General features: G+C 42.9%; 1 long non-coding RNA gene across 1 annotated transcript; it reads left to right on the top strand.

The window, feature by feature from the left end:
* The first annotated feature begins 11,055 nt into the window (after positions 1 to 11,055).
* LOC124682575 lies at positions 11,056 to 12,729 on the top strand. Its single transcript, XR_006996336.1, has 4 exons — positions 11,056 to 11,501; positions 11,600 to 11,710; positions 11,803 to 11,847; positions 12,505 to 12,729. It is a non-coding gene; the product is annotated as an uncharacterized LOC124682575 (long non-coding RNA).

Consider the following 12,729-nt stretch of genomic DNA (forward strand, 5'->3'; position numbering starts at 1 on the left):
TTAAATTGTAATTTTTTCTTTATTTTCCTTTCTTCTATTCTGCCCATTTATGTAATGTATTGTATTATTCTTTTATTTCACTTATGGATATTGTAATGACATTGTAATTTGTGTGATGATCAATAAAGCTCAAAGTTTTCTCTAATGAGCTTTACTTTATTATAATTGTTCATCTTGTTTATTATTGATCATTTACTTAATGAATTTCCTCAATTGAATTACTTAAAGTAATTATTTAATGTTTGAATTTGAAATTCAAATTCAACCTTGGCTTGAATTCAATCATGTCATTCAATCATGTGAACTCTCCCCTCTCTTCTCAAAACCCTAAACTAGTGAAGTGAGAAGCAAGTTTGTCGCACTCTCGAAACCCTAACCCTGTAAGGTGTCGAGAGAGAAACTTGTTCCCCTTCGATGCAGTTTTTGTTAAAAAGCGCGAAATTTCCCCAGAATTTACTATGCAATGCACATCCCTTTCTAAAATCTACCCCTCGATCGTCTCTAAACCTGGGACATTACAGCCTTTCCCCCTTAAAGAAAACTTCGTCCCGAAGTTGTGGTTGTAATACCTGAACAGGTTCGGGGTATGTTTTCCTCGGGTCTTCCTCTTTTTCCCAGGTGGCTTCCCTCTCGGGGTGGTGCTTCCATTGTATCTTGCAATACTTGATCGCCTTATTTCTGAGTTGTTTCCGGCTTTCCTCGAGAATCTTGGCTGGCTTCTCGATGTATGTCAAGTCTGGTTGTAACTCAAGCTCCTCATGTGATATTGGTTCATCTGGGGTCTTCAAACATTTCCGAAGTTGTGACACATGGAATACATTATGAACTTGAGCTAACCTTCCTGGTAGATCCGAGTTCAAAGGCTAAACCTCGATTCTGACTCAGTATCTTGAAGGGTCCTATGTATCTAGGGCTCAACTTTCCTTTTACTCCGAATCTCTGAAGTCCTTTCATCGGGCTTACCTTAAGATAAACCATGTCTCCAACTTGTGGTTCCCATGTCCTTCTCTTTTGATCGGCATAACTCTTTTGCCGACTTTGGGCTATCTTGAGCTCGTCTCGATAATGTCAATGATTTGTTGTTTTTCCTTGACATAATCAGGGTTGAACTCTTTGCTTGCTCCGGCTTCATACCAACATATCGGTGATCTACACTTCCTTCCATAGAGAGCTTCAAATGGTGCCATCTTGATGCTTGCTTTGATAGCTATTATTGTATGAAAACTCTGCTAGTGGCAAGTGTTCCTCCCATGATCCTCCGAAGTCTAGGGCACATGCCCTAAGCATATCTTCTAAGATCTGATTGGTTCTCTCGGTTTGTCCACCGGTTTGTGGATGATAAGCGGTACTATAATCCAACTTGGATCCCAAAGCTTCGTGGAGTTGCTTCCAAAATGCTGATGTGAACACGGATCCTCGATCCGATACTATCTTCTTAGGTACTCCATGCTTACTCACGATCTCCTTGATGTAAAGATCAATGAGTTTCTCTCCTTTGTCCTGCTGATTTACCGCTAAGAAGTGGGCGCTCTTCGTCAACCGGTCCACGATTACCCATATCATGTCCTTCTTTTTATTAGTCATGGGTAGTCCGGTGATGAAATCCATCCCTATTTCCTCCCATTTCCACTCTGGAATAGGTAGAGGTTGTAACTTCCCTGCCGGACTCTGATGTTCAGCCTTCACTCGCTGGCAGGTATGGCATTCTGCAACATATTGTGCTATCTCCCTCTTCATGTTATTCCACCAGAATAATTCCTTTAGATCCATGTACATCTTTGTACTTCCCGGATGTATGGAATATGGTGTTTGATGAGCTTCCCGAAGTATTACTTCCTTGATTTCAGCAATATCCGGAACGCAAATCCTCTTCTGGAACCACAAAGATCCAGATTCTCCTCGGTGAAATTCGATGGTCTTCCCTCATCTATTCTCCTCATCTCTTCTACAATGAATGGATCGTCCAGCTGACCCATCATTATCTCATTCTTCAAGTTAACATTCAGTTCATCGGCTACTTGCAACACCGATAATCCTTCATGGGCTTCCTTCTCCCAAAGTTGTATTTGGGCTTGACTTATTTCCTTCCTCAACTCCGGTGATATTTCTTGTTCTACTCCTCCGGTACTCTTTCTACTCAGGGCATCTGCTACAACATTAGCCTTCCCTGGTGTGTAATTGATTGTCAGATCATAATCCTTAATCAATTCTAGCCATCTTTTCTGCCTCATGTTGAGTTCCTTCTGAGTGAAGAAATATTTGAGGCTTTTATGATATGTATAGAGCTCACACTTAGCTCCATAGAGGAAATGTCTCCAAGTTTTGAGTGCAAAAACGACAATTGCTAATTCCAAGTCATGTGTTGGATAGTTCACTTCATGAGGTCCGAGTTGCCTCGATCCATAGGATATCACTTTCCGATCTTGCATGAGTACACAACCCAATCCGTGCTTGGATGCGTCACGAGTACACGGTGTACTCCTTGCCAACTTCCGGAACTGCTAACACCGGTGCCGTGGTGAGTTTCTCTTTTAGAGTCTGAAAACTTTTCTCACACTCCTCTGACCACACGAATGGTGTGTTCTTTCTTAACAGCTTTGTCATTGGTCCTGCTATCTTGGAGAATCCTTCAATGAATCTCCGATAATATCCTGCCATTCCTAGGAATCCTCGGATCTCCTTGACAGTCTTGGGTGCTTCCCATTCTAGAACTGCTGCTACCTTGCTCGGGTTGACAGCGATTCCCTCTTTGCTAATGACATGACCAAGAAATTCCACTTGATCTAGCCAAAATTCACACTTGCTGAGTTTGGCATAGAGTTGATGTTCCCTTAGTGTTTGCAACACTAACCTCAAATGTTCGGCATGTTACTGCCTTGTTCTTGGAATATATCAAGATATCATCGATGAATACGATGACAAACTTGTCTAGATATGGCATGAAGATCTTATTCATGAGATTCATGAATATTGCTTGGGGCATTGGTTAATCCAAAAGGTACTACAAGGTATTCATGATGTCCATACCTTGAGACAAAGGCAGTTTTCGGAACGTCCTCCTTCTTGATCTTTATCTGGTGATAACCCGACCTTAGATCAATCTTGGAAAAGACTCCCGCTCCTCTAACCTGATCAAATAGATCTTGTATCCTTGGAAGTGGATACTTATTCTTGATTGTGACGTTGTTCAGATTTACGTAGTCTCCGCACATCCTTCTTCCTCCATCCCTTTTATCCACGAAGATCACAGGTGATCCCCATGGTGAAACACTTTCTTGAATGAATCCCTTTTGTTCCAAGTCATCCAATTGTTCCTTCAGCTCTTTCAACTCCTTAGGCCCCATCTTATATGGTGCTTTAGCAATCGGAGCTGTTCCTGGAATTAGGTCGATAGTGAATTCTATCTCCCTATCTGGTGGCATACCAGGTAATTCTGCAGGAAACACATCCTGGAATTCATTTACTACAGGTATATCCTCTAACTTCACCTCCTTCATGCTATTCAGTTGTAGCTCAACTTCAATCTGTGTATGTTTGTCGCCTTGGTAGATCATTCTACTTCCATCGGGACTTTTCAAAGACACCGTCTTGTTTACACAGTCGATCAACGCTCCATTAGCTTCTAACCAGTTCATACCAAGGATGACATCAATGTCCTTCATTGGTAAAATGAACAGGTCCGCGTCGAACGCGCACTTATTGATCATAATGACTTGTTTTTGTTTGGCATGGGTTACTACTATTGTTCCCCCCGCAGAAAGTATGGTTATGGGTGTATCTAACTTAGTGCAACTAATCCCATGTTTGATGATGAATTGTTGAGAAATGAATGATGTAGTTGCACCAGTATCAAAAAGTACTTTGCCGGGATGAGTGAGTATCCGGAGCGTACCTATCACCGCTCTGGTCGGAGTTGACCACCTCCTCCCAGGCTGGTACAATTTAGCTTGCCGAAGGGCTTCTTATTCTTCCGAGCTCCCTCCGGTGTTTCCTCGATTTCCACCTCCTCCGGATTGACCTCCTCCCGTGTTTCTCTTGGGGCGGTCCTTCAGCATGTGCCCTTCCCGGCGACAACCAAAGCATATAATCCTTGGTTTCTTGCAATCCTCGGCGAAATGCCCTGTGAGTCCACAACTCCTGCAAACGCTTTGATTTGCAGTCTGGAATGCCTGATTCTTCCTACTACCATAGTAGTTGCTGTTGTTGTTGTTGTTGTTGTTGTTGTTGTTGTTGTATCTAGGCTTGAAACTCAACCTGGTGTTAGGCTTGTTACTAACAAACCTCTTCGGCTCATACTTGGCCTTCTTCCTCTTCTCTTCTTGCAGTTGTTTGAAGTCATCTTCAAGAGTGATGGCTGCATCCACCAGCTCTTGGAATTCCGTTGCTCTCATCATCCGCAGTTGTACCTTGAACTGGGGACTTAACCCCCTCAGAAATCTCTTCTTCTTCTTGTCCTCGGTATTAACTTCCTCAACCGCATACCGGGACAGTTTCGAAAACTCCCTGACATAGGTCAGGATTGCCTTGTCCTTCTGCTCGAGACTCTCGAACTCCCGACGCTTCAGTTCTACAATACTTTCAGGGACATTGGATTCCCTGAACTTCCTTGCGAACTCCTCCCAGGTAAATACCTTTCCTGCCGGATACACAGCTACAATGTTGTCCCACCATGCTGCGGCAGGTCCACATAGCAGATGGGTAGCATATCTAACCTTCTCTTGATCATTGCATCCAACAGTGTTGAGCTTGCGCTCAGTATCCATCAGCCAATCTTCCGCGTCCATAGGCTCTGGCGCGTATGCGAAAGATATCGGCTTGGTGTTTTGGAAGTCTGCTAATGAGACTCCCTGGTTCTCCGGTCTCTCCACCCTATTCTGCTGCATCAGATCCTGAAGGAATTTGTTCTGCAGCTCCAGTGTTACACGCTGCCTCTCTTCCGCCAGTTGCATGTACTGGATAAAGTTCTGCTGAGTCATGGGTGGTGGTGGTGGTGGAAACTGATCTCTGGCTGCACCCTCAGCCTCTTCCTTTTCCTTTGCTTCGCGCTCCATGCGCTGCGCTTCAGTCTCGTTTCCTAACGTTCCCGACATATCCCCCTAGTTCTGCAACACAAGATGATACTCATAATTACTCCATGCGCAAGTTTTCTGAGCTCAACATTGTGCACAGAACTAGTCACGCAATGGAAATCAAGAAGCAAATCCAAATCATACAAAACATATACCATAAATTTACATACATAAGTGGTCTTATTACATAACTCATGTCGATGTGAGTATGCAAACTCACTTATTAAAGTATATGTACAAATTTCTACAAATATTACAAACTATAATACACGTGGTACTTGTGTATTATAGCCACGCCTCCCTTGGTGGTCTTCTAATCGGTCTTCACTCCCGGTACATTCCAGGCTTCCATCCAGTCGAACGTGTCGTCCTCCTGATAGACCCTGGAACATAAGGTCTCCCCGTTGGCTTGTAATCCGAGTCGGATGATGATCCTAAGGAGAAATCAGTGTTCATAAACCGATCGTTGAGTGCATCATAATCCACCCATCGGGTGTACTCTCTGTAGCCCCACCATAAGGATTACCAAAACCCATACCCGACTCAACTCTGTGTCGGATATCCTCCATCCACTCCTTCATTACTAGGATAGCTCTGGTTCTGGGTTGTTGCGTCATCATTCATCTCTCCATCATAATACTCAGTAGTACTATGGGTTCCCGTATCATCTCCCCAACGCCAACCCCTGGAATTCTCGATTGGAGTCTCGGAACGCTGATTGTTTCCGGATTCCTCGCCGCCTTCGTATCCCCCATAGGAACTACCCGAGATAGTTCCCGAGTGTAACAGGTGTAGGTTCACGTGCAAGTGGATCAAAACTGATGTAGTCACCAGCTGAATAAACTGGTGTGTGTACCACATTCTCCATAGGTTCTTTGCCCCTACTCTCCTCCTTGGGTTCCGTGAACTCCTCAAGCATCGTATCAATAGCTCCTATCAGATGATTATTCAACCGAAAGAGTAATGATATGAAGTTACGGCTGTTATCCATATATTTGGCTCGCTTCAGCGGGTTTACTTTTGGCATATTTGAAATGGTTCAGCATGGGATCATTATCTTCCTCCATATGAGGAATGTGGGTGAATTCGGAACCCATAAGCGCTTTCGTCTTATGCTCCCGAATGTCTGTTATGGCTCTCATAACGGCTATATGGTAGGCTGTATTGGTTGTCCTCGCTTCCCAGTGGCATGACTACGCTCATTCCCAAAGATTCGGGAAGTCGCAGTCCTACTCTGCACTTGGCCAACACCGGACCATCATAAAACATGTACTTCTTTACTGGAATCTGGGGATCGCACCCAAATTCTAGTAACATGGCTCGTAAGATATCCGCAAGTCCTCCCTGGTACTCGTTCAGCGTTGAATCCATAACTTTCACGTTTCTTCCCGGTCGTGAACTTGCCATGTTGGTCGTAGAATTAGAAAGATTATGAGATTAGTAATAATGCATCATAATAGAGATAATAAAGAATTATCGCACTAAAAGATATGATTGTTGTATTCTCAATTGAATATACACCATATTTTTAGAGAACTCTTTACTAATCCTATTTGACTCCTAACGTTTTAGTCCCATTTACTAGGTTCCAACCTAAGGTCAAAGCTTTTGCTCGATACCAACTGTGGTGACCACTGCATACCACTGCATGTTGTAGTATGCCAGTCGTTGATATAACATTCGCGAAGTACCATTCCGCAAATATCACATCCCTCAGAGTAGTACAACAGAACATAGCAAGGTCCATACTCATTCACATATTATTACAATACACATACAGAAGTCGTCTCGGAGCTCCTCTTGGGTCCTAAGAGGATATCTCCTGGGTTCGAGGTGAACCCATCTTAACTTACAATACCATTGTCTCATTAAACAAACATTTATTTAATCGAGCAGCCACATGGTAAGAGTTTGTGCTGCTCGGCTACTACTACTCCTCAGATATCTCTAGGCTTGTTCTTCTCCGGAAGCCTCCCCGGATCCGTAGACAATGATGTAGTCTACGCCTTCAACTCCTCCTCGAGAGGTCGGGTGCATCATAGCCGATAACCTCGGCTCCTTCATTGTTGTCGTAGTCCTCCTCCGGACGGTTCGGACAATCTAAGCATGGGATTTAAGAGTGGTATGAGTACGAGCGTACTCAACAAGTTCATTATAGATAAGAGGTGTTTAATGCACTAGCTACGATATTAGACCAGAAAGTCTAATACCAATGCAAGTTTTGATAAACATTTCTTCAAGAGATTGCTTTTATTTCAAAGAGCTATGTCCGTCGGCCTTCACCGGTTTACTAGAACTTCATGGAGCTCCTTTCCGGCCGCGTTCGCGGTTCCTCAATCCCGGAACAGGGAGTGACGAGTCACGTTCTTTACACTCTGCGAGAGGTGTGTTGCTTTACCCATAAGAGATCTTAACCTTGGTGCCAACCGGGCAGCTTTCCCGTCCACACTTCCTTCGGTGTGAGGCCCGGTATAAGGTCTAGCCAATCATGTTCCTCCGCTACCTCGAACACCCACCCTTTTGTAAGATTGTCCTCCCTATATCCATGATGAGACCGTTCCGGGCATTCATATGCCTTCCCCTATCATCATGGATAGACCGTTCCGGACACCTTACAATCCCTCATAGACCGCAATACCGTGGGGACTTAGGACTCCCCAGCCTCACCATCTTGCTCCTTCGGGCGACAAGTGTACTACGGACTATGCCGTGGGGACTTAGGACTCCCCAGCCTCACCGGCTTGCCCCTTGGATTACAAGTGTACTACGGTAAAGCGCATCCGTTGATGAACGAGAGGTGGAAACACTTTTGACTACTCCGTCCCACTCCGGATCTTATGGTTAACACGGGTATTACGGCACAAGAATCACTGGCGACATTTGTTGTTTAATCCTAGCTTGATATAAACCCGTGCAATGGAACCTCCACCATATCAACACAATCCATGGTTCCATTGCCCACCACTTAGTCATATTCATAGTTATGAAAGTAGAGGTTTTGATTTTTGTGCAATAGTGATAACCATAATACTTTGCAAGTAATTTGATAGAAATACTCAAATGACATGAGCAAGTGATGAACTTGCCTGAACACTGCAAAGTTCTGCAGTTGGAAGGTATGGACTGACCCTTGTCCTCTTGTTCTGAAAAATAGCATCATTGTCCGATAAGGGCAATGGTTAAAGAAGCAATAATGCATGATTCCAGTTTTAGGGTTTGTTTCCCCCCCTTTCCGATGTCGTTGCTATTTTATGAGAGGTTAGATACTAAGAACATCTTAGGGATACTTGATTTAGGGTAAATCCAACCTTGAAATGTTGTCAAGGTGTTTTGAAGTCCAAAGGCATTAATGGACTTATTTTTGTTATTGAAAAATATATGTGTGATTTAAATGATTATTTAAATCCTCAAATTAAGACCCATTCTTAATTGTCTTCAAAAATTCTCTTTGATATTTTATTTAGGTAGAGAATTTTATGCTGATACATTTTCATATTTTTATTTATTTTTTTGAAGTTATATTTTATTTTATAAAATTCTTGGAAATTCTTGTTTAAATGGGTATTTTGGAAAATGCCCAAAATACCCCTCGGCCCCACTTGTCAGGAGACCGAGCTGGTTAGGTTGGACCAGCCCACTGGGCTCGGTCCAACCGACCCGCTCGCGTCGTCTTCTTGCTGTGTCCTAACCCTAATCCCCCTCTCGGCTCCTGCGACGCCGAAATCGCCTCCGCCGGTCGCCGTTTTAATCCGGCCGCCTCCGGCCATCGCCGGCGACGAGATGGTGTGGATCCGGACCGCCTCTCGACGGCGGACATGGTGGTCCGCGTCGATCCGACGCTTGCGTCCTCGTTCGCTCGCCATCGACTCCCCGTGCGCCGGACCTTTGGCGTCCGCCGCCACCGCGCGTTGGAAAGGCCGTGGACCTTTCCCCGACGCCCCACTGGCGTGTGGTGCTGCGGCTCGGGGTGCCGTGGTGGTCGCCGTGGCGTGGCTTGGCCAGGCATGGTGCCGCCGTGTGCACTGGCGTGCGCCGCCGTGGCCGCCGTGGTCATGTCGACCACCTCCTCCCCGGTATGTGCTCCTCCTTCTCCTCTGCTATCTGTTCTACCTCTTCTCCTTCCTCTGGATGCTCTGGCATCCACCTGATTGTGCTGCCGCTTCTATACCTATGTGCTCTGCTGCTGTGCTTGCTGTTGCCATGGATCCTAGCTGATGTGATTTGCTGCTGCCAAGCGTATGCTGCTGTTGTGCATAGGCTGCTTCTATGTGTGCTGCTCTTCTCTGTATCTTGCTGTTGTAATTCTTGAGCTTTTGCTCACACTACAAGAAAATCATCATGTGGAGACGCTATATATGAGACGCATTTGTTTTCGTCTCTACAACAGTGGAACAGACCAACGTAAAGACGTTTGTTTAGACGTTCCACATGACGTCTCAATTTGATGTTTATCAGGTAGCAAAATAAATAAGCTTGATAATTTATAGGTACCTGTGGACGAATCTTAAGACGTTTTCGAATGCGTCTGGTCAATTAATATTTTTAAGAGAAAAAAGTATTTTTTTTCTTGGGTCAAAAATAACTACAGCCCTAATATGCGCAAACTATACGTAGAGAAACACAAAAATGAACACACGCTGGATTAAAATAGCGAAATTCAAACCGGTGACCACTAGATATATTTTTGTTTCCCACGACCACATAAATAAATGGATGTACATTACTTGCTTTCTCTGGTTATAAAGGATGGTTACGATATAGAAAATGTCATTTATGGAGATACAATAGCGGTCTAATACACCTCGATCTGTAAAACATATGAAACTTTGTTTATTATTTTTCTTGAACTTGGTTCCTATTACGGGAGAATTTTGGCACATATTATACAAAAGATTTTCTTGAGAATTAGTTTGAAATTGTATTGCCACTCGGAGAAAAATGCTTATTTGTTTTGCTTTGGCGCTAACATTTTTCGTTTTTCCTAATTGGTTCTAACTTTGTACTGTATGTTTTAGCGCCTACTAAGAAAAATATTCCCGCTTATTTTTTTCGTTTTGCCGCTAACTACTTACAAGGAAAAAAAATCCGCAATATATACCGTAGCTCAAATTTCCCCCTCGCATCGATCATTCTTTAGAAGAGGAGGGGAAACCCTCGCCTGCATCTCTGCAGCCGCCACCCCCTTTCTTGATCTGCTCATCAAAGATCAGATCCGCCACCGTGTGCCACCGCCTAGGTTCGTGCTCCATCGAATCTATCTCGTGTAGATGTTAGACCTCCACTATTAAGTCAATCTAGGGTGGCCGGTGAAGGCGGCCGCTGCCGTCGCGGACAACGGCGAAGAGGTAGGGGTTGATGCGGCATGCGGGTGCTGCGGCAGGTGTGTGCGTGTGCGATGGGTGGGGTAACTGGGTGTATGGGGGTTCCGTGGATCCATCTGATCCAGAAGGCAGGCAGCATCCTGCTCAACACCAATCTTTCAGGTACCAAGAAAAACTCGGTCTTTTTTTTGTTCAGAATCTGCTGCTCATCTTTTCTATTCATATACTCTTTTCCAGGCCATACTTATTTGTAGAGTACACAACCGTGTGAAACCAGTGTCGATGGGAATACCAGTTGATAAGAGGCTACGCATATTGGTAATTACTCGTTCTTAAATCGCGGGCTCTAGCACTAGCATCTACTAGTTGTACGAGAATGCAAGAACAGCTAGCTATTAGGAGTGCTTGTTTATTTTGTTCATCTTAGCTCTCTTGTAAAATGGAATAAGTCAATCCAGTAAAAAAAAAGATGTATGAATTAGTTAATGAAAGAAATATACTGACTTGTAGTTACTTCTGCAACCTAAAGTTCGATTTTTTTTGCTGATAGTATACAAATCAAGCATAATTGTTTGCTGATAGTTTACCAATCTGTTTAATGTATCGATATTTGGCATCTGACGCGTAATGCATAGCATATCAAAATCGAAGTGTTCCAATGTCTGGCGCTTCATAACCACAAACTTGTTAATTCAGTTTTTTTCCAACCCATATGTTAAAGCAACCAAAGCTGATGGTAATCAAATTAGCATACTGAATTACGAGTCATTTCACAATATAGAAAGGCTAACTAATTTTTCATTTCTCTAGGAAAGATATTATGTTGAGTATACCTCTATGACTGCGAAAGATCATTTTTAAGAACGAGATGCAGAAAATGTAGAGCTCAATGAAGATGGTTTACAAGGTCCACCAAAGATCCATAATATATTAACAGGGATGCCGCATGAAAACAAGATCACTAAGGCATATTCACGGCTTTTACTCAGTTATGACATTGCGCCTATTTATTTAGCATGAACTGAACTGCGCTTCAGCTGTAGGAAGCACACAAAAAATGTATGCTAAAGAACATCAGGGTTGTGTACCAAGTTAGGAGATTACTAAGCAGGTATATACTACCGTGGATTTGCATTTCGAATCAGTATGGTTGCATTGTTTTTTCTACAAGTAATATTATTGATTATGTTTGTTCATTCACAATTGCAGTAATGTCCTGAAAATATTGGCAAAGAGAGCTATGTCAATTCATCTTTAGGACGTCGGTGCATAACTGTCATAGATGCTTTGGGTGATGTTATTGCTTGGCCTAGGTTCTGTGTAAGTACATTTTCATACGTACAAGCAATATATTCCTTTGTTAGTTTTGAATGCTTACTTAATTATTTATTTATAAACTTTGTGTGTTGTAGATCAAAAAGAAGAAATCGAGCTCAAACCAGACAAATAATAACCTGGTATATTACATTCTTCTCTTTTTTCTTAATAATGGAAGACTCGGGAAATATGCAATGATTTGGTTTTAATAGTTGCATCCACCTATTTTATGGCTAGATACTTGAGCGTTTGTAATTTTGCAAAACTTTTCCTTTACTTATATCAATTATTTCGAATAGGACAAGGTACTTGTACCTTTCTTGCTCCTCTGCTTGACATTTTATCGCACCTCTTCTATTTATTCTCTGTGACAAACATGCAATTATTTGTACTGTTGTCCATCCCAATTGGCCAGCTTGTTGAGTACTCCGGTGTGGTTTCTAAGGAACTTTCTCTTGGAAGCATGACTAGAACTGATGTCAATACAGATTCAGCGAGCAGGTTGAGAGTGGATAGCTCCGGTTAAGTTCGGGAGTTGAGCATGGAATTGCTAACCTGGCAACACGTGTACATAGGACATCTTCAAATGCATCTTATGACTATGCAGATATCGCCAATACACGTAAGGCAACATAAGTTTGTAGACATTTAATCCCTGGTGCAAACTTTAGCTAGGAATAGCAGATCTTTGTCATGCAGAAGTAGTCTTGGATCTATTTTTTATATCTAATAATCATCTGACCCTCTACTAACTTTTTCCACAGAGTTTCTTACTTTGGACGTGACTTGCATTTCAGGTAAAATCTGGAGCTAAATAGGACTGAAATGAATGAAGATGGAGAGAGGCAAAGCATTTGCTTCCGCCTCGATAAATCAATGGAGGGATATTTGCTGTCATTTTTGAGAGATAATTGTTATATAGGATTTTTATGATTTTTCTGTTCAGGATCTTTCCCGATGTATCTGTGAATTATTAATATGAATATTCTATTCAGTTTTGAATTTCTTTTTGTATTAATGAA

This window comes from Lolium rigidum, chromosome 1 (assembly GCF_022539505.1).
Source record: "Lolium rigidum isolate FL_2022 chromosome 1, APGP_CSIRO_Lrig_0.1, whole genome shotgun sequence".
NCBI lineage: Eukaryota > Viridiplantae > Streptophyta > Magnoliopsida > Poales > Poaceae > Lolium > Lolium rigidum.